The 27,993-nt window shown below is 37.0% G+C and overlaps 1 protein-coding gene across 2 annotated transcripts in view; it reads left to right on the forward strand.

The window, feature by feature from the left end:
• DIP2B (disco interacting protein 2 homolog B) overlaps positions 1-27,993 on the forward strand; it is a 206,385-nt gene that overhangs the window by 63,304 nt on the left and 115,088 nt on the right. The window lies entirely within an intron of this gene.

Here is a 27,993-nt window from a genome sequence, read left to right on the forward strand (position 1 = left end):
CAAATTGTTCTCCAGAATGTTTGGATCACCTCACAGCTCCACCAAAAATGAATTAGTATTCCAGTTCTCTCACATCTTCTCCAACATTTATCATCTTCCTGTTTTGTCATGTTTGCCAATCTGATAGATATAATGTAGTACTTCAGAGTTGTTTTGAGGGAAAGCATTCTTTGCAGAATAGTAAACTAATCCATCCGCTCTGGAGAGCAAGGAGAGATACAGAGAGAGAGACAGAGACAGAAAACCTATTACAAAAAAATATTTATAGCATTTCTTTTTTGGTGACAAAGAGTTAGAAATTGAAAGGATGCCCATCACTTGGGGAATGGCAGAACAAATTGTAGTATATTTGTGATGGAATAGTGTTGTGCTATAAAAAATGAGAAGTAGGATACTTTCAGAGAAAACCTGGAAAGATTTACATGAACTGATACAAAATGAAGTGAACCACAGCTATTGTACAGTGATCATCTGTGAATGACTTAGCTTTTCTCAACTATATAATGATCCAAGACATTACCAACAGACTTATGATAGAAAATGATATCCATCCCCCGAGAAAGGACTGATGAAGTTTGAATGTAGATCAAAACATACTTTTTTAAAAAAAACTTTATTTTTCTTGGGATTTTTTTCTCTTTTTTTTTCCCCCACAACATGACTAATATGGAAGTATATTTTACATGACTGCACATGTATATCAGATTGCTTGCCTTCTCAGGGAGGGAGGGAGATAATTTGGAACTCAAAATTTTTTTAAAAATGGATATCAAAATACTATCACATGTAATTGGCAAAATAAATAAATAAAAGAGAATGCAGCAGGAGGAACCTTGCCAAAGGGGAATTCTTGTGAAAAGGATTTGGGGCTTTTTGGAAGTCTACAAATTCTGTATAATTCAGCAGTATGATGTGACATTCGAAAACTTGGGCTCCATTAATAGAATAGTTGCCCATCAGACCATTTCTGTGGTATTTTTCTCATTTCTGGGTAACATTTTGGGAAATTAGTCAGAAAATATACCTTAAGAGCTTTTATATGTGTGTGTGTGTATATGTATATGTGAGAGTATATATATACATATGTATATATGTATAACACCCGTCTGTGTGTATATGAACCCACACGTATTAATGTATGTGTATATATGTACATGTGTATATATATGTATATGTATACACACACAAACTTGAATTTGAAGATTTTCTACAGGCTAGAACCTAATTGGAAATTTAACTTATGCTTACATTTGTATGTATTGTAGATCCATTTTGAATGTAGTCATTTGCATTTTAGCTACTGTTTCTCACACCAAGGAAATCCTAGAATGATTTCTTGAAAATTTTAAAATGAGCATTTTCCCCTACTTTGTATATAATGGTGCTTTTAACCAAAAAGCACCTTAAGCTTGAGCTATTTCCCTGAGACACTTAAAAGAAGTCTTTCTATTTGACACAATAGTTGTGTTGTTAATGCTTTCCTTAAGAATTCTTCATTTATTTATAAGCAAACATTTCCTGAATATTTACTGTGTGCTAAATTACTTTCTCTTTGAAACTTCACAGCTTGAAGAGCTTCTGAGCTGAAATCAGTGTCCTGCTTTTTTTTTTAGATCCCATTCTTTCTTGTAGTCCATTGCAGGAATTGGATCTATGTGCTCAACTCAAAGTATAGCCTGTGTAAAGAAAATGTAAGATATGAAATTCCAAATTTCGTTACAGACTGATATATTTGAGCATAATTATGTGTACTGCAAAAGGATTAAGATGGTCCCTTGCATGTTGTGTTGAAAGGAAAGTGTTTTGAATTCATGAGTTAATGAACAGACTTATAAACCTCCCCTAAAGTATTTGAAGATAAGATTGGCAACAGGCAACTTTTCAGGAACAATTTCATTGGATAAAAGTGAGGCACATCTGTACTTTGTTGCTTTTAATTTAGCATTTATTATCCTTGGTACATATAATACAGATGTATATACACTTTGATAATAAGATGACCTTCAATTCAGTGAACATTTATTATCAAATATTATCAAAAGCAGAAACAGACATGGATCTCAGTAAACCAATCATTGTTTCATATAAATAGTTTTTCTAATGTCATGTGGCTATTTTTAATTTTATAGGCTTACAGAAGGAAAAAGTGATTCTTAAACAGTTTTGAAAAAAAGATGAGGTATTCATTTAGCCATATTGACAGTTTGGAATCATTTTTACATAGATTCATAGACCTAGAAAATAAGACCAAATTAAGGATTAAAAATATTAAATTACTGTGAACAACTTCCACAGTAGTTTTTATTTGGTAAACTGTACTTATACCTATGGAATCTGGCTGTCTCATTGGTAACTGGAATTTTTTGCATGTAAAGTTAGTCTGACTTTTAGCTAAGAAGTATTTGAAATGAATGTGATACTTGTTAATAAATGTTTATTGACTGATGGAATGGTTTGCTTTTTGCTCTGAATCAGAGATTTTCATTTAGAAGAGGACCTTAAAAGCCATGGTCTAATCCTTTCATTTTTGGAGGCCCAGAGAAGTTGAATTGCGCAGTGTTGCACAGTTTGTAACATCTAGGATTGTAATCTAGATCTTCTAATTCCAAATCCATTGTTCTTTCTGCCATATGATGTAGTATAACTTCTTCCTCATTTTAGTTCTGTATTCCTTATTTTTCCATTTTCCTACAAATAATAATGGGAGAATAGATATGTGAATGGTCATTCAAGTTTATCAGTACTAGCCCTACAATAATTTCCTAGTGACATGAGGAAGTGATTCCTCCTCTTTAGACAAGGTGGTTGTTTGTTGACCAAGCCTGTTACCTCTCAGTATTCCCTACAGCAGTTGCTGTGTACATTGATTTTGCAGTCTGGAGAGTATGACTTCCAACATACATTGAGATTTTCCCAGAGTTTACTCATTCTATCACTGAAGGAATATATTCAGCACAGGACTGCCCTTCAAGGGCATGGGTTAGAAATAGGTTTTGCTCTTTTTGCCAAAATCAGCAATGTACTTGTGTTGACTTATTAATCGTGAATTCATTATATTAATTATGTGCTAAGATAGTGAAGTCACTAGCCTTGGTAAAGAATCCTGGAGGTGAGTAGAGTTCTCATGTGGTCTGCCCACTGCCAAATAATAGGAACTTTACTGGGATTCCCCACTTAGACATCCCTTCTTTCTCTTCCTCTGATATTAACATAGTATTCCTTTCCCCTCTCATTCTTTCTTCCTTCTTGCCCCATGCTCTGAATTAGACTCTTTATCTTGCAAGGTAACAATTAACTAATCCGATGAATTCATTATACTACTGTGCTAATTGGACAAGACTATAAAATGCTTCCTTCCAGTTTCTAAATACACATTTGTGTGTTTTAGCAAGTACCTTTTAGATAAAATTTTTTTTCTGTTTTTCTCCTGTGTTGTAGTAACATCTATAAATTCAGAATAACAGCAGTGCTTTAATTAGTACACGAGTATGGTGCAGCATCTATCTGACATCAGTGAAGGGAATATGTACAGTCACATATACACATACATATATATACATATACACACTTATACATAAAACTATATATTAGCTCTTCCTAAAAGTGACATCCTAAAAATGATTCTTCTCTCCTTTAAAGACAGCTAACCCCTTAAGCTGGGGACATTTTCTTTCATTTGTCACTCTGGATACAGTTGTTCAGTGGGAACAGAAAGAAGGAGACACATGCAAAAGAAATGTAGGAGAAGGTAGAATTGATAGAGCCTTATGACTGTAATTAGATAAAGGAAGGGTAAAAGTGGCTTCCAGGTTTTGAGGCCATTATAAAAAGTGCTTGATACCTTTAAGTCTTCCTTGGTCAGACCACATCTGAAGGATTGTCCTACAGTGTAGGAATGGAATTGATAAGCTGGAAGATTATCCACAGAATGGCAGCTAAGGTTATGAAAGCCCTTGAGTTGAGTCTGTGCAATATGAGTATACTGAAAGAATTGTGGATGTTTAGCTGGGAGCACATTATACCTGTTTCTAAGTACTTGAAAAGCTGTCATTTAGAAAATAAGCTAAACTTATCTTGTTTGGTGTCTTTTTGGGGGAGGTATCTTTGCTACTCATATAGTTAGTTGTGAGAAGGGTAGGCTGTTCTGCCACTTATTTTGAGGAGAGTTTCCCTTCCCACCAAAGTATAAATAATTAAGGAATATCATCAAATATATGGTGATTTATTCTTTCTACTCTGGTCCCTATTAGGAATACTATTTTCTATCATACTAAAAGACTACTGACAACTTTGTATTGCACTTCACAAAGCTACAAGATTATTCTTATTCCTTTCTGTGGCTTCCCCCCACACCTCACTCTACCTCAGGAAGTCTCCTTCCTAAGAGTATTACTGACATTTAACATTTTATTCTTTGGTGAGATTATATTTTTTACATTTGCTAATTTAAAAATTAAATTTTAAAGTTTGACCACCTGCTCAGTTATTTTATTTCTTTCTGTCTGTCCTGAAAGAAATGGAATATAACCAAAAACATTTTTATTTTAGCTTTTTTAGAAAGTGAAACCTATTAGGAGACTATTGTAGTAGTCCAAATTGGATTTTATAAGGGCTTGAACTCTCACATTTATCATTTCTGGCCCTCTCGCCTATTTCATGGAGACTACATATGAGCATTTAAAAAAATGGTCATTTTGGATGACTTTGATTGACTTCCTGACCATGACCCCAGGAATCTGATCGTCTGGGAATCTTATCATCCTTCAAGATCCAGTCAACCTTGGTACTGACACTTCATTTGTACCCTCTGTTCCTCTGATTGGAGGGCAAAGCCACGAACTTCTAAATCTTCATTTAAGGAGGAGACAAAGATTTCCCATTTCCCACTTAGTGGGCCTCATTTTGGACTTCTTTGACTTTTCCACCATGTTTCTGCTTATACCCTATTTCCCTTTTTGGCTTTTTTTTTGTGTGTTGTCTTCCCCCATTATATTGTAAACTTCTTGAGGGCAAATTGTCTTTGTTTTTGTATTTCTATCTCCAGCCGTTAGCACAGTGCCTCCATATGGTAGGTAAGGACCACCCACCATGTTGTACCAGCACCATCAAAGAAGGTGCTGTCCTTACGAGCAAAGCAGAATTTCAGTAGCTTCAAAGAAACCTGAGATGTGCAAATATGGAAGCATCTCTATTCCAGATGTTCATATGGACTATTTGCAGCTGCCCTGTAGTAGAGCTGGTCTCATTAGACACATTGTACCTCGACTCCAAGATAGTGATGTCATTTTGTTTTTCTTTGAGAACAAAACAAAACAACCAACCATTGACTATTTATTGAGTAAAAAAGTTCTAGTGGGAGGCAATCTTTGCTATATAATAACTTGAAGAGGATGTCAGATTTCTATTCAATTTAACAAATATTTAAGTGCCTACTTTTTGTCTTTCTTGTGATAGGGCACCATGAGAGATAGAAAGTTCAAATCTGGCCTCAAGGAGCTTTAATGCCTGTAATGATAACAAGACCTTCAGAATTTTCAAACTCAAACTTGACCCTAAGATTTTGGCTCCAGCACAGTACTGAAGCTGATTCACACCCCAAGATTAAGAGACAATTTCATGGTAATTCAGAATAAAACTGGGTCTGAGAACAAACTTATTAAGCCAGTTCTATGAACAGAGCTCCTCTCCAGAGGAGTAATAGCTAGTGTTTATGTAGTATCTACTATGTACCAGGCTCTGTGTTAAGCACTTTACAAATATTCTCTCATTTGATCCTTACAAAAATCATGCTGTTATATTATCCCCATTTTATAGATGAAGAAACTGAGGCAAAGAGAGGTTAAGTGGTTTGCCCCCCAGTAAATGTCTGAGGCTAGATTTGAACTTGTCTAGAGTCCAAACCAGTGTTATGTCCACTGTGCCACATAGCTGCCTTGCAAGTTGGAAGGGAGATATGTATAGATAACAGGCCCTAATACTAGGGTACTTCTTTTGGATTATTTTAATAGAGTTAAACTCACAGTCACAAATCAGCCTTCCTGAAACAATCTCATAGGTCCGACTCAGTTTAAGACAACTGTTTTTAAAAACATATGGTATATGCTAGTACTTAGTGCCTATTAGCAAAATGAATAGTAACCATGACAAAAATCTGTAGTGAGGGATATCAAAATCTCCTTAGTTTTTCTGAAAAAGTAATTGGGATTTGCCCAACTTGTATGCTCATAAATTCAACGATCTAAATGAGATGGATGATTATTTTAAAAAATATAAATTTCCCAGATTAATAGAAGAGGAAGTTGAATACTTAAATAAAAAGAAATTGAGCAAGCCATCAATGAACTCCCTAGGAAAAAATCTCCAGGCCAGATGGATTTACAAGTGAATTCTATCAAACATTTAAAGAACAGTTAATTCCAATACTATATAGACTATGTGGGAAAATTGGGGAAGAAGGAGTCCTCCCAAATTCTTTTTATGATACAGATATGGTTTTGATACCTAAACCAGGAAGAGCTAAAACAGAAAAAGAAAATTATAGACCAATTTCTCTAATGTATATAGATGCAAAAAATTTTAAATAAAATTTTAGCAGAAAGAATACAGCAATTTATCATGAGAATAATACATTATGATCAGGTAGGATTTATACCAGAAATGCAGGGCTGATTCAATATTAGGAAAACTATTAGCATTATTGATCATCTCAACAACATAACTAACAGAAACCACATGTTTATCTCAATAGATGCAGAAAAAGCTTTTGACAAAATACAATAGCCATTCCTATTGAAAACACTGGAAAGCATAGAAATAAATGGAACTTTCCATAAAATAATAAGCAGTGTCTACCTAAAACCTTCAGCAAGCATTATATGCAGTGGGGACAAGCTAGATGCATTTCCAGTAAAATCAGGGGTGAAACAAGGATGTCCATTATCACCACTATTATTCAGTATAGTACTAGAAATGTTAGCTGTAGCAATAAGAGAAGAAAAAAGAAATTGAAGGAATTAGAATAGGCAAAGAAGAAACTAAGTTATCACTCTTTGCAGATGATATGATGAAATACTTAGAGAATCCCAGAGAATCAAGTAAAAAAACTACTTGAAATAATAAACAACTTTGGCAAAGTTGCAGGTTAAAAAATAAACCCACACAAATCTTCTGCATTTCTGTATATTACTAACAAAGCCCAACAGCAAGAGATAGAAAGAGAAATCCCATTTAAAGCTAGGGTAGACATTGTAAAATATTTGGGAGTTTACTTGCCAAAACAAACCCGGGGACTATATGAACACAATTACAAAACACTTTTCACACAAAGTCAGATCTAAGTAAGTGGAAAAACATCAGTTGCTCGTGGGTAGGCTGAGCCAAGATAATAAAAATGACAATTCTACCTAAGTTAATTTACTTATTCAGTGCCATACCAATCGGACTATCAGATAATTATTTTGTAGAGGTAGAAAAAATAATATCAAAATTTGTCTAGAAGAACAAAAGGTCCAGAATCTCAAGGGAACTAATGAAAAGAAATGCTAGGGAAGGTGGCCTACCTCTATCAGATCTCAAATTGTATCATAAAGCAACAATTATCAAAACCACTTGGTACTGGCTAAGAAACAGAGGGGTAGACCAGTGGAATAAGTTAGGTACTTGAGACACAGTAGTCAGTGAATATAGCAATCTACTCTTTGATAAACCCAGAGACCCCAGTTTCTGGGATAAGAGCTCACTGTTTGACAAAAATTGGTGGGAAAACTGGGTAACAGTGTGGCGGAAACTGGTCGTAGACCAATGCCTGACACCATACACAAGAATAAAGTCCAAATGGGTACATGATCTAGGTATAAAGGTTGATACTATAAACAAATTAGTGGAACAAGGAATAGTGTACTTATCAGATTTATGGAGAATGGAAAAATGTTTGATCAAGAGATAGAAACCATTATGAAGTACAAAATGGATAATTTTGATTACATTAAATTGAAAAGTTTTTGCACAACCAAACCTAATGTGACCAAGATTAGGAGGGAAGCAGAAAACTGAGAAAGAATTTTTGCAACTAGTGTCTGTGATAAAGGCCTCATTTCTAAAATATATAGAGAACTGAGTTAAATGTACAAGAATAGAAGTCATTCCCCAGTTGATAAATGGTCAAAGGATATGACCAGGCCATTTTCAGAGGAAGAAATTAAAGCTATCTATAGTCATATGAAAAAATGCTCTGAATCACTTGATTAGAGAGGTGCAAATCAAAACAACTCTGAGATACCACACCACACCTATCAGATTGGCTAACATGACAAAACAGGAAGAGGATAAATGTTGGAGAAGATGTGGGAGAGTTGGAACAATTCATTGTTGGTGAAACTGTGAGCCGATCCAACCATTCTGGAGAGCAATTTGGAACTATGCTGAAAGGGCTACAAAAATGTGCTCAGCAATATCACTTTTAGGAATGTATCCCCAAGAGATCATAAAAATGAGAAAAGGTCCCTACATGTACAAAAATATTTATAACAGCTCTCTTTGTGGTGGTCAAAAACTGGAAATCAAGGGAATGCCCCTCATTTGGGGAATGGCTGAATAAATTGTGGTATATGAATGTAATGGAATACTATTGTGCTATAAGAAATGATGAACAGGAAGACTTTAGAGAGGCCCGGAAAGATGCTGAGTGAAAGGAGCAGAACCAGGAGAACTTTGTGCATAGCAAGAACCACAGTGAGAGAGGAATTTTTCTGATACACTTAGTAATTCATTGTAATGCAAGGACTTAAAAAATTCCCATTGGTCTCTTGAGGCAAAATATCTTCCATATCCAGAGAAAGAACTATGGAATTCAATCCCAGAATGAAGCAGACCATTTTCTTCTGTGTTATGTTTTGTTTTGTTTTATGATTTCTCCCATTCATTTTAATTCTTCTATTCAACATGACTAAGGTGAAAATGTATTTAATAGGAATGTATGCGTAGAACCTATGTAAAGTTGTATGCTGCCTCAAGGAGGAAGTGGGAAGGTAGAGGGGAAGGAGAGGGAGGGAGGAAAAAAAAATCCAAGGTATATGGAAGTGATTATAGAACACTGAAAAGAAATAAAATAATTTAAAAAAATTGGGAATGATATTAATAGTTTTAGTACGTATTTCACTCACTTGTGATGCTCCAATGAAATAATGCATGTAAAGTATTAGGTAAATTTTAAATATCCTACAAAGGTGTCCCTGCTTCCAGACTTAGAGTTTTCTCCAATCCATTCTCCACAAGGCCATGAAATTAATACTCTTATACACAAGTCCAACTGTGTTATTCTTATGTAAGTGAGTCCTTATAACTTACAGGATAAAGTATGAACTTGCCCTGGTAGTTAAAGGTCTACCTCTGTACAAATAGGAAGGGGGAACTGATTGAAGAGGTCATTTTTCCTTTCTTGCACTTGTCATAGAACGCCTTTGAAAGCACTAGAAATGACATTCAGTTCATTTGGTTTTGAATAAAATTTGATATTCTTTAAATTTGTATTCAAATAGTATCACAAACCTCAAATGTTATTTTTTCTGAAGTTTTCAGGGCATGGGGCTTAGAAGGGTTTATCTTCTGTTTTGTTACACAGTTACAATGTACTAATATTAAAATCTGTTACTGCATAATCAGCCAATCCCTCAGCCAATAAACACTGAGTAAATTTCTACCATATGCCAGGCACTGTGCTAAACACTAGGTTAATGACAGTCTTTGCTCTCAAGGAGCTCACTGTCTAATAGGGGAGACAACAGCCAAACTAATATGAAACATAAATAATGAATATGAAATAATTAACAGAGGAAAGGGACTAAAATTAAGAGGGCTTGTGAAAGGCTTCTTATAAAAAAAAATAAAATTTTAGTTGGGACTTTAAGGAATCTGGGAGGCAGAAATGAGGAGGGAGAGCATTGTAGGCCTGGGGGATAGCCAGGGAAAAGGCACTGAGTGTCTTGTTCATGGAACAAGGAGACCAGTGTCACTGGATCAGAGAGTACATGGTGGGGAGGGGAAGATATAAGGTGTAAGCAGACTGGAAAGGTGGTGCTGGGGAGATTGTGGACTAGGTTATAAAAGGCTTTGAATGCTAGACAGAGGATTTTATATTTGATTCTAGAAATCACAGAAAGCCAGTGGAGTTTAAGTTTGGGGATGACATGGTTGGACCTACATTTTAGTGGCTGAATTGGAGTGGGGAGAGAGTTAAGGTAGGCCAACCTGCCAACAGGCTGTTATAATAATCCAGGTGTGGGCTGCTGAAATCCTGTGCTACAGTATTGACAAAAGAGAGAAGGGGGCGTATTTGAGAGATGTTGCAAAGGTGAAATCAACAGGTCTTCCCTGCAGATTGGATATAGGGGATGAAAGAGTGAAGAATGGCACCTAGGTTGTGAATCGAGGGAGTGGGAGAATGAAGGTGTACTAGGCAATAATAGAGAAGTTTGGGTATGGGGAGAGTTTAGGAGGAAAGATAAGATTAGTTTTAGACATTGAGTAGACTGGAAGTCTACTGAATATCCAGTGTGAGGTGTCTTCAGACACCTTTAGCGAGTTGTGGATGTGAAGTTGGAAGTCAGCACAGAGGTTAGGGCTGGATAGGCAGATTTGAGAAAATCAGCATAGAGATGATAATTAAATCCCTGGCAGCTGATAATATCACCAAGTGAAGTAGTAGAGAAGGAGAAGAGAAGAGAGCCCAGGACAGAGAGCCCTGTGGGACACCTGTGGTTAGAGGGTATGACCTGGATAAGGATCCAGCAAAGGAGACAGGGAGCAGTCTGGTAAGTCAATAGGAAAACCATGAGAGAATTGTTCCCTGAAAACCTGATGAGAAGAGAATATTAAGTAGAACATAGTGATTGACAGTGTCAGCGGCTGCAGAGAGGTCGTAGAATGAAGATTGAGAAAAGGCCTTTGAATTTGGCCTTTAAAAGATAGATGGTTGGTAAGTTTGGAGAGAGTAGTTTCAATGGAATTTTGAGCACAGAGTCTGAATTTTAAGGGATTAACAGGGGAACGAGAGTGAGAAAGTAGAGTTATCTATTATAGACAACCTTCTCCTAGAGGTTAGCCACAAAGGATTAGTGAGAATGGAAGAATCAAGTAAGGGTTTTTTGAGGATGAGGGAGTCATGGTCATATTTGTAGGCAGTAGGGAATGAGCCAGTAGACAAGAAAAGACTAAGAATAAATGATGAGTGGGATTGATAGGGACTTTTGGATCTTTTGGAGTTGAGTGGAATGGGATCACTTGTGTAGGTAGGGGGTTAGCCTTGGTGAGCAGTAATGCCATCTTTTCATATGAGAAAGGGATTAAGGAGGAGATAGTACCAGACAACATCTGAGTAATAAGAGAGGAGAGAAAGGAGCACCTAGCAAGTGGCCTCAAATTTTCTCAGTAAAATAGGAGGCAGAGTTCTCAGCTGAAAGGGTGGAGAGAGGAGGAGCCATCAGAGGTTTGAGGAGAGATGAAAAGGTTTAGAAGAGCCAACGACAGTGGGATAGTGAGTTGATAAGAGAGGTGTAGAAGGATTGCTTTGTATCTAAAGCTGAGGCTTGGCAGGGTACAATCGGCAACATAATGAAGGACTGGAGATTCAGGAGCACAGAGTTAACTCACCATGGGGTCAAGATAGGGAAAAGAGGAGAGAGTAGCTAGTGGCAGAGGTCATGGCCTGGGAAGAACTGAGAGCCTGAGGGATTGGAAGTCACAGTATGGACAAAGAATAGGGTTTGGTAAGAAAAGAAAGTGGGAAAGGTAGAAAGCCTGTAGATTAGGATCAGATTAGGGGATTTTAGAATTGTTGAACATGGAGGTGGTGCATTTGTCAGTGATGACAAGATAAGTATATGACCATCTTTTGTGTGGCTAAGGAGGGGAAGAGGAGATCTTGGGAAGTGTATAGGTGGAAGAACTGAATAATTAGGGTGTTTGAGGGAAAGTCCGTATTTATGTTGAAGTCCCATAGTCTGAAGGAAGGGATTGGGAAGGAGAAAAAAATTGTGAGCCAGGTACTAAACATGTTGAAGGGAAGTGACCTCGAAGTCTGTAGACAACATTTACCAGGATTTGATTGGGCATTAAAAAAGTATTTTCTGATACTACCTGATGCTTATTCTCTTCTCAAGTTATCTTGTATTTATTTATCTATGTATATGTAGTATTCATACATAAGTAGTAGAGAGTAAACTGTTTGAAACCAAGGACTTCTCATTTATATTTGTCACCAGTGCTTTGCTCATAGTAGATAAAATGTTTTTAAATTGTCAGAGCTGTAGTGATTGTGGTAGGCTTTCAGGACTGTGAGGAAGTCAGGAGGGTTAACCATAAAATTTGCATCTTCCTTACATATATGATTAGAAACCATTTCTTTGTTCAGCCCAGGATTACAGTCACTCCTTATTGCTCCTTTCAGCCCCATAGTGTTCAGGGAGTGGCTCTTTCTGGCTTGTCTGTGGATCTACAAGTTATATAAGAGAATCAAAATTTAACAAACGCTTATTAAGTGTCTACTTAATACAGAACACTGTGTTAAGCTCCAAGGAAAGAGATACAAAATTTAGATAAGGTATAATTCCTGCCTTCATGGAGCTTACTGTCCAATAGGTGGTTACCATTGCTATGTTTATGATTACCAAGATATTAGAAAAGTATTTGACAAAGTTTCATGTTGTTTTTCTTGTGGAAAAGATAGAACTATGTTGGGAAATAATAGACAAATTACATGCATTTAGTTGAATAGTTCCATGGATCCAAAGAATATTCATTAACATTTAATGCCAGATTAGACGAAAACCTCTAGTGGAATATTCCAGGGATCTGTTTTTGACTGTGCAGAATGAAATTTTCATCAATGACTTCTGTTGATAGCATGCTATCACATTTGCATTTAGCATAAAGCTGAGGGTGGTAATTACTAATGCTCTGGAGTATAGTTAGTGTTGAAGCTTTTGATAGACTAGAGTATTAGACAATCAAAAAAGATGGAATTTAAAAATAGATGTAAAGTTCTGCATTTGATTTCAAAGAATCAACTTTGCAAGGTAGAAGAAGCATACTAGACAACTGTTACCATAAAAAGATATGAGAGTTTTAGTGAGTTTAATATGTTCATTAAAGTCACCAACAAGTAAAATGTGGCATCTAAAAAAACTAATGAAATTCTTGATGACATTAAGAGAGGCATAATGTCTAGGACAAAAAAAATTCCACTGAGTTCTGTCCTTATCAGACCACATCTGGAGCTTCGTGTTTAATTCGAGGAGCAAGAACATTAGAAAAACATCCCCAGGAGGATGGTAAAGGGCATTGAAATCACACCATATGAAAATATTTAGTGTAGAGAACAGAAGACTGGGCCATGGGGAGAGGTAGACATCTTGTTAGCTCTCATATGGAAAAGGGATTAAAGTATTCTGTTTGGCTTTATATGAGAGAACTGGGAGCGAGGGGTGAAAGTTGAGGGTAGGTCTTGCATAAGGAAAATTTTCCTGATATAGAACTAGGATAATGGGCTTTCTTAGAAGGTAGTGAGTTTTCTCTTCATTTGAGAACTGTAAGCAAAGGTGGGGTGGCCACTTGACAGACATTTTGTAGGACCTGTTATGGATTGTACTGGATGACTTCTGAGATCTCTTTCAACTTTTATGGGATTTGAATTGCGTTCAATGACAGTATTATCCAATCTAGTGGTCATTTATTAAATAAGTACATATGCAAAGACACTGTGCTCACAGTTGGGAATAAAAAGGCAAATGTAATATAGTCCTTGCCCTCAAGAAGCTTACATTCTAGTGGGGGAAGATAACACCTAAAAGGGAACTGAGGAGGGTCAGTGTGGAAAGAAAAAAAGGTAGAATACAGTCTGGGGAGTGAGGAATAGTCATGGGTTAATCTCGGTTTGAAGGGCGCATGTTAGGTGGAGGTTCGAGTGAAGGCTTAGGGAGAACTCACCAATTGGAAGATGAGGCCAAAGGGGTAGAGTTGGTGCCATCTGACAATAAGACTACCATTGTGAAGGTGGAGAGGTAATTTAGGGAGTCTTGGTCTGCATGGGGACAAAACTCTAGTACTTTAAGTATTCTCTCTCCCCAGATTTTGGCACTTCTCAGTTTCCCAGTCTCATTAACAGCACTCAAGTAGCCAAATTGATACAGACTTGAATGGCCATCCAGAAACACCTATTCTGAGAAAATATTTGAAACTTAGAAAAGAGTTATTTTTAAAGTGGCCATGGCATTTTGCTAGAGGCAGGTGGAGGAGAGTCATAAGCAGCTTGATGATCTCCCCCTCCATCTAGTTCTCCATTAGGGAACATGGATAAAACAAGGGAATAACTAGGTCAGTGTGAGGGCCTGTACTCTAAGAAAGCCTAAGGGATAGTTAATGCAAGAGAGCTACAATATCACCATTAATTCTGCATCTTGAATAACTTGCTTAGAGTTTATCTGAGTCAGTTGCTAGGCTCAGCTTATGCTGGTATAATTCAGCTCCTTAACTCCAACTTGGATGCTGTTCTGTGGCTAGAGTCCCACTGTTCCTCACTACTTTGACAGGTCTCTTTTCTTCTGTTGTGTTTCTCCCATCTCTTATTTGCTTGCCTGGCTTTTTTTCTTCCTCTTCACAAGTTGATTTCAAGGTCAGTGTCAGACACTAGCACTGAAATATTTCACCCTCAAGTAAAGTCTACAACTTGGCAGTTCTTTCTCATTGTTCCATGTCTATGCCCTTTTTTTGATGAGCTCCAGAAAGGTTGGATACATTCATAATCGCAGTACTTTAGTAATGTACTTAATTAATATGCTTTTTAAATGTTGCTTTATGTATTTGTAGATTCTTTGTCTAATTATTTCAGTTTTGTCCATCTGACTAGGCATCCTCAGTTTAACATATCATACAACATCTAGCATATCACATGTATAAAATTATGTTATTAACAGGTGCGTTTTGATAATTCCATATTCTGTCCCAGAGTTTTCTAAATAACCCATCTAAAGGAAAGCTTACCTAAATATTATTGAATTTTTTGCTACTTGAAACCGAGCATAATTTTGTTCATGGATATAGTTGAATTGCTGATTTGTGAGCATAATTTTACTAGATGAATAAATGCTTTCATATGAGTCAGACTTTTAAAGATTTGTATTGAGTGGCATCTAACTTCTTTAAGAAGTTGTCTTTCCAGCCCAGGATTTGTTTAAACTTGTATGACCCAGAGTGAAATACTAAATTATCCACTGAACTAGGTAAACTTAGCTGTAACCATTACTGGAAATTGTTCCAAGTCTAAGATTTAAGGGGGAAAAATGTTTTAAATGTCTGCTAAGTTCAAAACACTGGTTTAGATACAGTGAGACAGATTATAGAGGAGTTAATATTTGACCACACCACCACCTAGGAAGTCCTGAATACAATCACAGAATGTTAATGAAGTGTTAAACTAACTCTAAGTAGGTAGCCATGCCCATTGTTCCCTTTATAGCCCCTTTCTTTGAATAAATTAAAGGAAATAAGTTTATGGGCACCATAAGGAGTGGGGATTTAAGGAGAAGGTCTCCAGTCAGGAAGACCTGAGTTCAAATGCAGCATCATTTACTTACTAGCTTTGAGACCCTGGCCAAGTCTCATAACCTCTTTCTGCTTTAGTTTCCTCAACTGTAAAATGGGAATAATAAATACCTCTTAACCCTGCAAGGTTTTCATGAGGTTCAAATAAAATAACATTTGTGAAACACTTAGCATAGTTCTTGACACATAGGGTGCTGAATAAATGGTTGTTTTCTTCTTTAAAGGCCTGACCTCTAAGGATAGAGCTCAGTTCTAAGCTAGGAGCCAGAGGTTGAATAAGACCCTTGAGAGAGAATTGTTCCTGGTTCCTTTCCCTCCCCTGCCCTCAGCTACTCAGTTCATAGGAAACACTTTATTTAGTACAGAGCAAAGACCACAAGCTACATACGACACTGATAGAAGACATGTGGGGCTAAACGCAGTTTCAAGATATTGAACTCTTTGTAGCAGTGAAGATAGTTGGTTATGGAAAGTAACAGATCTTGAAACCTACAGAGCAGAGATGGTGCCGCCTCAGTGAGCTGTGAGGTTGTGCTGCCAAGAGAGCAAAGATGTCCAGGCCCTGCAGTACTGAAGTTGTTAGTTGTACCTCACAGCCATTGCACTTTTAACAGTCTTCTTATGGACACAATGTGGATGGGTGGGAGAGTATGTTCCAATTTACAGAGAGAATATTTTGTTCCTACTATTTTTACTAAGCTCTTAGGAAGGCATTTACTTAAATGGCAAATTGTGTCTACTGGCTGACTGTTAATGGGAACTGTACCGCCAAGGGCTAATGAGTTTTACATTAGAAATGGGTACCCACCCCAGAACTTAAGAATAAGTAATTGCTCTGGAATCCTTATCTTATGAGTACAAGTTGAGGAATATATCCCAAAGAAGGTATTATACAGCATTAAGTAAGAACTGATCCCTCCCTTTAAGGAACTTACATTTTATTAAAGGTAATAAAACAAATACACAGATAACTGTAATACAAAATAGAACATCACCTCCAAGATTTTGAATACTAAAATGTCCCTCTCTGACCACATCCTCCTATCTTTGTCAACTTATTTCTGATTTCACATTCTTCCTTTATAATTTTTACCATATGATCAACAATTTAGGACATGAGTATTTTTTTCTCTTAACTTTGAATTTCTTTACTTTAAGTGTTCCTGAATGGATAAACCTTATCATTCACCATCCTTATACATCTTCCCCAGATTCTACTTCTTTACCAGAAGCAAAGTACTGATGGAATGGAGTCGCCAAACTGTTGAGCCCACTGTGCTACACAAAACTCTTTATTCAGTTTTCACTGTATCTATAATACATTTGCAAAGTGGTAGTTTTAAACCTACTTTCTCAAACCTTCACTACTATTCCCCTTTCCCTAATTCCTGGAGAGATGAAAGAAGATTGGGACTATTTTATAAACCACATTCCATTCCATTTTTCATGCCTCAGAATCTCCCTCTTTTTTCGCCTTTTTTCTCCTTTCCTCAAGTTTCAAAGAATGAGGGTGGATCTCAAGATAGCCAAAGCCAAACTAGCTACCTGTACCTTGACTCCATTCTCTTGTCTCCTCAAGAATTCCATTCTTTGAACTCTCATTTTCAGTGCCTCTTTACAAACTGGCTCTGAGAGGTATATTTTAGGTTCCTTATTTCCTTAAATCAGTGAACATTTATTAGGCACTTATCATGTGCCAAGTATTATGGTAAGGGCTGGGGAAACAAAGAAAGGCAAAAAGATCCACCTCTCTAGGATGTTACAATCAAATGGGGAAAACAGAATCCACATGTTCTGTACAAACAAGATATATATGGGATTAATTGGAGACAGTTGAAGGGGAAGGTACTACCTTTAAGGGAAAGGCTTCTTGCAGAAGGTAGGATTTTAACTGAGACTTGAAGGAAGCCCAGCAATCCAGAAGGCAGAGATGAGGAGGGAGAACATTCCCAGCCAGTGAAAATTTGTGGAGTTGAAAATGAAGTATCTTGTTTGAAGAACATCAAGAAGGCCAGTATCACTAGGATGAAATGGAGGTTAGTAAGGTTTAAGAAGTGTGGAAAGGTAGGAGAGAGCTAAGTTATGACAGACTTTAAAAGAGAAACAGAAGATTTTACATTTGATCCTAGAGGTAGCAGGGAGACATTGGATTTATTGAGTAGTGGAGAAGCATCATAATTGGATCTTTGCTTTAGGAAGCTGAGTGGAGGACAGACTGGATTGGGAAGAGATTTGAGCAGAGATCAAGCAGCAAGCTGTTTATTGTAAGAGTCCTTAAAAAATAACCCAGACTCTTTCCTTGTCCTTCCCATATCCCAAACTGTCATCCTATCATAGTTTTTCACGTGATAAAACATTACCCTTGTACCACTAAAAAATGAAAGTAATACTCAGCACACAACCCATACATATTCATTCCAGTTGGGTTTATTGAAGGATAGGAATTAGTGTGGGAGATGAATTACAATAAACCAAATCTTAAGAGTGAGCACAAGAATACTACCAATGCCACTTTGACAAATGCTTCCAGTTGGAGGAGCATGCTCCTCTGGTCTTATATAATTTTCTGTTCCTCCATCAGCTTTCTCCATATTGATGTAAGCACCAGTATCCATAAGAATCAAAAAACCACTGTTCAATAGAGATACAATTTGAGGTAGGCTTCCTTTTGCTTGTACAGTATAGAGAAGGTGCTTCGCTTCTGATATCATACTTTATCTGTATGGACTGTACTCTTTAGATATTTGAGTCCTGATTGTCCAGGTATACATATCTAGCTTTTGGATAGTCTTTTCTGAACTTGTCATTGGTTGTTGGGGTAAATTGGCATTGGGACATATTAAAGACTCCTGTTTGCCAGGGAGGGGGTGGAGGAGAACTATTATGTACTGGTTCTCACTAGCCTAAAGATGATAGACGTTTCAAGGTGGCAGGTGTCTCAGGATGGATGGTCTCTTCAGCTTGGATGTTAATAAATATAATGAGAGAAATCTTTACAATAGATGCTGCTGTGTTAGCGTTGGAGCATCGAGGGGAATTTTTTATGGAATTTAGAAGAAAAGGGGGGAAAACACTTAACAAGCAAATTTATGAGGTTGCAAGAGGTTTTGCTTCACACAGAATTACTAACTCTTAATGTGCAATCAAAAAAAGGATTACATCAAACCATACTTAATACAAATATTTCTTTTATTCAGGAAAGGAGTTTTCCAACATGAGGATTATGCTAGCACTCTAGATAGACAATAAATAATAAAAATAACAGTGGCAATAGTTATAATACTGACTTAATGTTACTTAGTCTTATTATAGGTAGAAATGCATTAGTATCATCTCAGTCTTTGAGGTTGGTTAAAGCAGTCAAAATAAGGCACTGGCTAATGAAAAAAAAGATCACGTGGGACAGCTGGCCGCAGGTTTCACCTCTGTGATGCCTCTTTTGATCACTGTGTCTAGAAATGACATATTTGAATCTTTCAGAACTTTTTGTTTTATCATTTCCTATTAACATAGATCTCAGTTTCTAACTTATACTATGGTTATAATCTTCTTGATGGCAAGGACTATCTGTGTCTTATAAGCCACTAGTTTAATTTTTACTCCCAAACTATGTTTTGCAACCTATTTTTCACCATCCTTCCTTGGATCTACCAGTTATCAGTGAATATATTTCACCCTCTCACCATACATATCCATTTGGCAAATCTTATTTCTACTTCCACATCTCTCACATTCAACTTTCTCACTATTTATACAGCCACCACCTTAGTTGAAGCCCTCATCACCTCTCTCCTACTCTCTTGCAATAGCCTTTTCTCCCACTTCCACTCTAACCATCGTTCAAAAATGAAACTGATTTTCCTTAAATGAAGGTATGAGTGATAGTACTCATTAAGCTCCAGTGGCTTTAGGATCAAATATACACTCTAATTTTTGACTTTCACAACCTGACACCAACCTCTTTTTTCAGACATGGTCTGCATTGCTCACCTTCCACACTCTTGGTACAACCAAACTGTCCTTCTCCCTGTTACTCAGTCTCCTATATCTGTGCTGTTGTACTACATTCCCTTTTCACCTCTGCCTCGTGGAATCTTTCACTTCCTTCAAGATACAGCCTAAATACCACTTTGTACAAAAGACTTTCCTGACTGTCTCTCTCCCCTTATTTTCATCACTTGGATTATACTCCAAACCTTAACAACTTGACAAAAGAACAGAAGTTACACCCTGGTGGTCTGACTTTGGAGAAGCCATGACCATCCCTGTACCAAAGAGAGAAATTGGAGTAATTCATCTGTGTGGGTACTGCTTTTTGTAGACTTCATGAAAGTCATGTTGTCAGTACTTTAGGAAGAAAATAACAAGATACTGGCAAGTACCAGTTATCATGTAATTGTCTCTGTCCTAACAAACAGGAAATGACGAGTTACTGATTACTAGTTACTCAGTGCAATGAAACTATAAACTAGTTAGAACAAAAGTCAAAACCCATACTAAACTAGAAGAAAGGCTAATAAATAACAGATACAGTGGAATTATAACAGCTCTAGTCTGACTTACTAAAAAATAAAAAGCTATTGATGTGGAAAAAGAAAAAATGGATAAAGGAAAAGATTTTGATTCTGATTATTGCCATTTCCTAAAAAAAGTTAAACATTGGTAAACAGTCTGTATAACAAGGAAAAAATCACAGAATATACCTTACCCAGAAAACCCTTCATCTCCTTGCCAAGCAGAAAGATATGCCCAGTAAGGACAGCAAAGGTTTAGAATATAAGAACTCATTTGCAAAATATTGTGGAGAGTAATGGAAAATTAGCAATAGTATTACCTCATAAAATAGCAAAATGGTAGTGATGAAAATGCAGAAAAATATGATTTTGGGCCCAGCTAAGTCACATCATTCCCAAATTGGAAAATAAAACAGAAGGAAAACAAATGGACAAAAAAATGGAGCAGGTTTGCAAGCGTTTCTGAAATCTGCTTTCGTTGTTGTAACTAATAAAAACATTGCATTTGTATTCTGCACCTTAGTTATTTGATGTGCTTTGTGGTGGTAAAAGTGGCCCCATGAGATGATGAAGTCAGGAATAACAACAAGACCAGATGAGGTTTCCTACTCTGAAGAAATCAAATATACTTAACATATTATTAACCTTCAGGGAAGTAGTTTTTTAACTTGAGAATATATTGCATTGTGTAGGTGGATATATGCAAATATATGAGTCTCCTAAATATTTCAAAATGCCTGATGGTGATTATAGGGACAGTCTTAGTAGCAGTCACTAACTGTATGGCATGTATGTCTAACAGACTTGACTTAACGTTTAATAGCCAGTTGCACTTATTACTCCTGGATCATTGTTCTAGATATGTAAATGTCAGTGTCCTATAATCCCTGCTCTAAAAAAAGGGGTATACAACACTTAAATTACCATAATGCCAAATATAAAATTCAGTATACAGAACTTGCTTGCAAAGTCCTATGTTTGGGCAAACATTGACCTTTGGCAAATTATTTTACTTTCTTGGATCTGTTTGCTTATCGGTAAAATGAGGAGTAATAGATTTCAAATCTAAGATCTCTCTATGAAAGGAATCTCAGAGATCATTTCATTCAGTCCCCCAGTTTTACACTCTAGAAAACTGAGGCACAAACTGACTTGTCCAAAGCCACAGGGTATTAAAAGGCATCTAAGATTTGAACTCAGACCCTTTGACTGAGATACTTTCTATCATTTAGCACTGCATCTATGCTATACACTTCTTTAAAAATACTATTCAGAAACTTGTCCTTCTTTAGTTAAATGAAATTGACAGTAATTACAAGCCGAAAAGGGATTCCAGCACACACAAAATGAACGATGAGCACCAGCATTAGGAATGATTTTACCTGCAGTGTTTACATGTTAACAGTAACATATGTTGAAAACTATTGTGCCAAGCTAGAAAGTGTTTCCTTCTTGGAATAGTCCTAGGATATGTGGTAAACTTTTTAAAAAAATCACAGTGGCATTTTGTCTGAAGCATTATTACACAACTTTACTTGAACCATTTATTTAGTCTGTTAGTAACAGCTTTAAGTTCAAACACTGATCTAAATTCTTGGTTTTTTAGATAGATAAGTGGATAGATAGATATAGATATACATACATATACATACATATGTAGATCTATCTATCTATCTGTCTGTTTACATATATATATACACACACATACATACATAAATGCTTTAGGTAGTATTTTACTTTAATGGCTGTAAGGACCCATTTCCTTATTTTTGCTGAAATATCTCAGACAGAGGCAGGAGCAGTGAAGGTGTATATCTTCTTATGAAACATACAGAGATCCACACCAGTGCTAGACTCATTCATGTATCATCCACCCTCTGCACGAGTCTCGCTGTTTCACCCTGTTCTTTAAGAGTTACTTTGTACACTGGAGCCCACACAAAGGCTTGTATCTTCAAACCTGTTTGCTGCCTTTCTCTCCCTCTTCCTACCCCCATTTCCCAAAGAAAAGAGATGAAGTTTTGCTGTTGTTGCAGAGATTGACTTTTAATTCACACAGACATGCTGGGTTATAGTCCTCACTTCCATGATACATTTCTTTTTTTTCCCCACTTTCAGCCTTGGATCACATTCATCAGTCCAGATCTTGTCTCTCAACTTAGTTGCATTGACTCTTCTTGACCTTACCCTTCATTGAACTTTGACTCTTTTGGGGCTGTTAATATGTTGTCTTACATTGAAATCTCATTCTTTCATGTACTTATATCTTATTTTTACAAATAGGAGCATCTCTGTGGCAAGGACCTTATTTTGTCCCTCTTAATGTTTAGGTGACTGCTCTAGCACTTATGTACAATTATATATGATTGTTAAAGCATAATATGTACTCTTCAAATGAAGCCAAAACAGATTTCAACAAAACATTGAGTTTCAATCCTTTGGTTTTAAATCTGTTGTTTCACCACTGTAAGGGGAGACTTCATCAAAAAAGTTTGGTGCTTCAGGCAAGAGATCTTTTTACAAATAAGTCAGCTTCTTTCTTTTCCAGTAACACCAGAGAGGGTGGAAGAGAAAGAATCCCTTGTCCATAAAAACATTTATTTCCTTGTAGCAGAGATGTATTTTCTGTAACTTGAAGGCTAAAATTTACCAACCAAAATCCATCTATTTTCTCTTTGTTTAGAGAAAGTGAAATATTTCATCTTATTTGGTGACATCGAGGAGGAGCAATCAAGAGAGGCTGCAGAATATATACTTAATGGTTATTGGTTGCTGCCCTAATTTATTTATTTATTTTCAAATTTATTTATTTTTAGATTTCGACATTCATTTCCACAAAATTTTGAGTTCCAATTTTTCTCCCCGTCTCTCCCCTTGCCTCACCCCATAATACCTTGCATTCTGATTACCCCTTCCCTCATGTCCCTCCCTTCTATCACACTCCACCCTTCCCTTATCCCCCATCTTTTCTCTTTTCTTGTAGGGCAAGATAAATTTCTGTACTCTATTACCTGTATTTCTTATTTCCCAATCATATGCAATAATAATTCTCAACATTCATTTCTAATACTTTGAATTCCAACTTCTCTTCCTCGCTCCCTACTTCCCCATCCCCACTGAGAAGGCAAGCAATTCAATACTGGCTATATATATGTGTCATTTTGCAAAAGATTTCCATAATAGTCATGTTGTGTAAGACTAGCTATATTGCCCTCCATCCTACCCTATCCCCCCTTTTTTTCTATTCTCTCATTTGACCTTATCCCTTCCCAAAAGTGTTCACTTCTAGTTACTCCCTTCTCGCATTTGCCCTTCCTTCTGTCATCCCCCTCACCCTACTTGTCTCCTTCTCCCCTGCTTTCCTGTAGTGTAAGATAGGTTTTCATTCCAAATTGAGTGAGCATGTTATTCCCTCCTTAAGCTATATGTGAAGAGAGTAAGCTTAACTTTTTCCCCTCCCACCTTCTTCCTTTTCTCCTCCATTGAACAACATTTTTCTTCTCTCTTTTATGAGTTATAGCCTACCCCATTCCATTTCTCCCTTTCTCCTCTCAATATTTTCCTCTCTCACCCCTTAATTTTGTTTTTTTATGGATATCATCTCTTCTGATTCAACTCAACCTGTACTGTCTGTCTATATGTGTGTGTGTGTGTGTGTGTGTGTGTGTGTGTGTGTGTGTGTGTGTATAATCCTTCCACCTATCCAAGTACCGAGAAAAGTCTCAAGAGTTATAAATATTATCTTTCCGTGTAGGAATGTAAACAGTTCAGCTTTAGAAAGTTCTTTATGATTTCTCTTTCTTGTTTACCTTTTCATGCTTCTCTTGATTCTTGTGTTTTAAAGTCAGATTTTCTATTAGGTTCTGGTCATTTCATCATAAATGCTTGAAAGTCCTCTATATCATTGAATGACCATTTATTCCCTTGAAGTATTATACTTAATTTTACTGGGCAGGTGATTCTTGGTTTTAATCCCAATTCCTTTGACTTCTGGAATATCCTATTTTAAGCCCTTTGATCCCTTAATAGAATAGTAGAATATAATATAATATATAATATAATATAATAGTATAATAGTACAAACTGCCAGATCCTGTTTTATCCTGATTGTATTTCCACAATACTTGAATTGTTTCTTTTTAGCTGCTTGCAATATTTTCTCCTTGACCTGGGAACTCTGAAATTTAGCCACAATATTCCTAGGAGTTTCTCTTTTCAGGTCTCTTTCAGAAGGTGATTGGTGGATTCTTTCAATATTTATTTTGCCCTCTGGTTCTAGAATATCAGGGCAATTTTTCTTGTTAGTTTCATGAAAGATAATGTCTAGGCTCTTTTTTTATCATGGCTTTCAGGTCATCCCATAATTTTTAAATTGTCTCTCCTGGATCTGTTTTCCAGGTCAATTGTTTTTCCAGTGAGATGTTTCACATTATCTTCTATTTTTTCAATCTTTTAGTTTTGTTTTGTAACTTCTTGGTTTATCTCATAGTCATTAGCTTCCCTGAACTCCACTGTCTCTTTTAAAGAACTATTTTGCTCAGTGAGCTTTTGAACCTTCTTTTCATTTTGTCTAATTCTGCTTTTTAAAGCCTCCTTCTCCTCATTGGCTTTTTGGACCTCCTTTTCCAATTGAGTTAGACTATTTTTAAAGGTATTATTTTCCTCAGCATTTTTTTGGTTCTCCTTTAGCAAGCTGCTGACTCGCTTTTCAAGCTTTTCTGTGGCCTGAACCCATTTCTTATTCATTTTGGAGGTACTGAAGGCAGAAACCTTGACTTCCTGTGACAGTATTCCTTGTTCTTTGTCATCCGAAAGGATGGAAGGAGATAACCTGTTCACCAAGAAAGTAACCTTCTATGGTCTTATTTTTTTTCCCTTTTTTGGGCATTTTCCCAGCCAGTTACTTGACTTCTGAATCCTTTGTCAAGAGGAGGGTCCTAGTGCTCCTCCTCCCCCCAGTATTGTGCTCAAGGCTGAGATTCAGATCAGCTGCTCAATTCCCCCAGGGGCTTTAAACTGAGCTGCCTGGACAATGGACCCAGGCTGCTTCCATGTCTGCCTGCCTCCTGGGGCCAGTGCTGCAGGGACCCTGTTCCTCTCTCAACAGCTGGAAGAGGCCTCCCACACTGACCTTTAGAGCTTTGTTTGTCGTTTGTGGGTTAAGGGATCTGGGACCCTCCCTGCTGGGAATTCTGCCCTGGAGGTCTGTTCAGGTTCTGTTCCTCCCAGAGCTGCACAGCCAGGGCTGGGCTCTGCTCCACTTAGCATCCCATGAGATAGACCTTTCCTGTTGGCCTTCCAGGTTACCTTTGGCTGGAAACTTCTTTTACTCTGTTGTTCTGTGGCATCTCCTGCTCTAGAATTTGTTGAGAGTCATTTTTTCCAGGTATTTTGTGGACTGTAGGGGGAAGGGCTAGAGTATATGCATCTTTCTACACTGCCATCTTGGCTCTGCCCTGTCTTAATTTATAGCCAGTGTAACAACAGAATCACTAGACCCTAGGAGGGGGTAGGCATTTACCCTCTTCCACTTGGACCTCCTACCCTTGAGATTATATATATTGGGTTTACCATTGTAGGGGTGGGGGGTGGGGTAAGAGAAAGAGAAAGATTGCCATCCCAAAATAGAAGTTAGACTCTTTTTCACACCTCCCTGGAGCTCTGAGGAAAATTATCTAAAGCTTAGATTTGCTACATTTCTAGGGTCTATCTAACAGGTAGTTGAAAGGTACATAACTTGCATTGTAGATAGGTATTCAGCTATTTATTTTCTCCCTGCAAAAAAAATCCCCAAAACAGAAAAGACTCAATGTGCATTGACAAAGATTTTAAAATGATATAATAATCAAAGACTTCTTACTATATTTTCCTGAGAGAATGATATTTAAAATGTTCCCCTTTACTGTGTCCCTTCATGGTCCATACAACTCCCTCCAAATCTTTGTCTACTGGCAATCTCCATCAGGGCTTGAGCTCTTCCTCCTGTCAGTCTTTATAGGAGTGGTATGAGAAAATGGTATAACCCACACCAAGTAAGGGATCTAAAGAACTCCGTACCTGTTCAACTCACAAGGTTGCCTCCCAAGCTAGAAACATCCCATATCAGGATCATTGTTTATCATCATTATCATTGGTAATAATAACAACAATAATTATAGTTAGCATTTATGTAGAGGTTTAAGATTTACAAAAACACTACCTATTATTATTTAACTCTCACCACAACCCTGTATGAGGTAAATACTGTTAAGTAGCTTAACCAAGATGAAAAAGGTTCTAAGTGTCCCAAGGCAGGATTTGAACTCAAGAAACCAAGTCCAGTGCTCTTACCCACTTTGCCACCTAAATATTTCTCTTTATCCCTGTGCTCAGGGAAAGAAACATAAAGCAGAAGAGACCATCAAGTCCTTGAGTTCTGTACTCTGAATCACCTAGATAAGCACATGTTTTAGCAGCCCTGTTTAGCAGCCTGCCATAGGTTTGGGGGTGGGGGAGTGAGGAGCAATAAGGTGTCCCTCTATACTTGCACAGGAAGTCCAAAAGAAAACCTCACCCTTCATGATCAGTAGACTGGAAGAGGGAATACTAGAGGCTAGAGTTGTTGTTGAGCAAGGAAATGACTTGACATGAGCTGTAGGTTCATTTAGAAGTAATAAATTGGAAGAGTAATGAAGCAAAGGGGTTACTAAGCCATATAGGGTCTTTCTTTAAATCATAGCAGTGGATAGGGAATGGAGTCAGAAGGACCTGAGTTCAAATTTGACCTTAGACACAACCTATTAACTGTATGACCCTGGGCAAGTCACTTAATCCTAATTGCCTCCCCCTCCAAAAGAAAGAAATGCATGTGTGTATGTATGTATACATAGATAGGCACACACATCTATTTATACATATATATGCACATTGTGTGTGTACATATATACTTATGTATGTATGTATTAAAATATACTAACCATATATAGTCACCTATTACAGTCTCCTAGACTGTAAATTCTCTGAAGTTTGGAATCATATCTTTCTTCAATGTGGCATGATCCTTAGCCTTCAAGGGAGGTATTTAGGTACAAATGTCCTGAAGATAGGAGTCCCAGGCTTGAAAGGTATGTCAACCTAAAATTGCATGGAGATAATAATGGGAAAAGTTCTAAGAGAAAAGTTGTGCATGAGGCAGAATCTTGGAAGTAGGAAAACTGGAGTTTGAGAAAAACAAAGTGCCTTGTTTAGCTGAAGCAGAGTATTTTTAGAGAAACTTTGGGAACAGTTCATTGGAGGCCTTAATTTCCAGACAGAGGAGTTTGAACTTAACTTGATAGGCAATGACTTGGCATGAGCTGTAGATTTATTTGGAAGCAATAAATTGGAAGAGTAAGAGGGGTTAACTAGCCATTAAGGGTCTACCTAAGTCGTAGTTAGTGTCTTCCTGTCTTCACCAAGTGAAAGAGTACATTGAAAAGAATGCAATGATAACAAGGTACATGAGTGGAGGGGAAGAGTTTTAAGGTATCCTTCAGGCTAGTTTGTTGTCCTAGAATCTGTAGCTTTTGGGAAGTTTTTCTGTTATTCTCTACATTTGTTTCAGAGAGAAACTTAGAACCATTCAAAGTGCAGCAAATGCTAGCTACCTAGATCCCAAACTGTTTCCTACTTTGTCTTACTCAGTTCTGATCTCAGTCATTGCCATATTCCTTGCCCATTTAAGATCTGTACAAGTAGCTGTATGGACTATCCTTCCAACTGCTTATCATTAGTATCATTTCTCTTCAGCAAACTTGTATGCATCTTTTTTCACATAGAGTAAAAATGTCTCAGTGAATGTTCAATAAAAAATTAGTTTCTGTTATATGTGTTATCTTTTTAAAATAGCAACTTGCAGAAGAATGAC

The sequence above is a fragment of the Notamacropus eugenii genome, chromosome 3 (assembly GCF_028372415.1).
Source record: "Notamacropus eugenii isolate mMacEug1 chromosome 3, mMacEug1.pri_v2, whole genome shotgun sequence".
In the NCBI taxonomy this organism is placed as follows: domain Eukaryota; kingdom Metazoa; phylum Chordata; class Mammalia; order Diprotodontia; family Macropodidae; genus Notamacropus; species Notamacropus eugenii.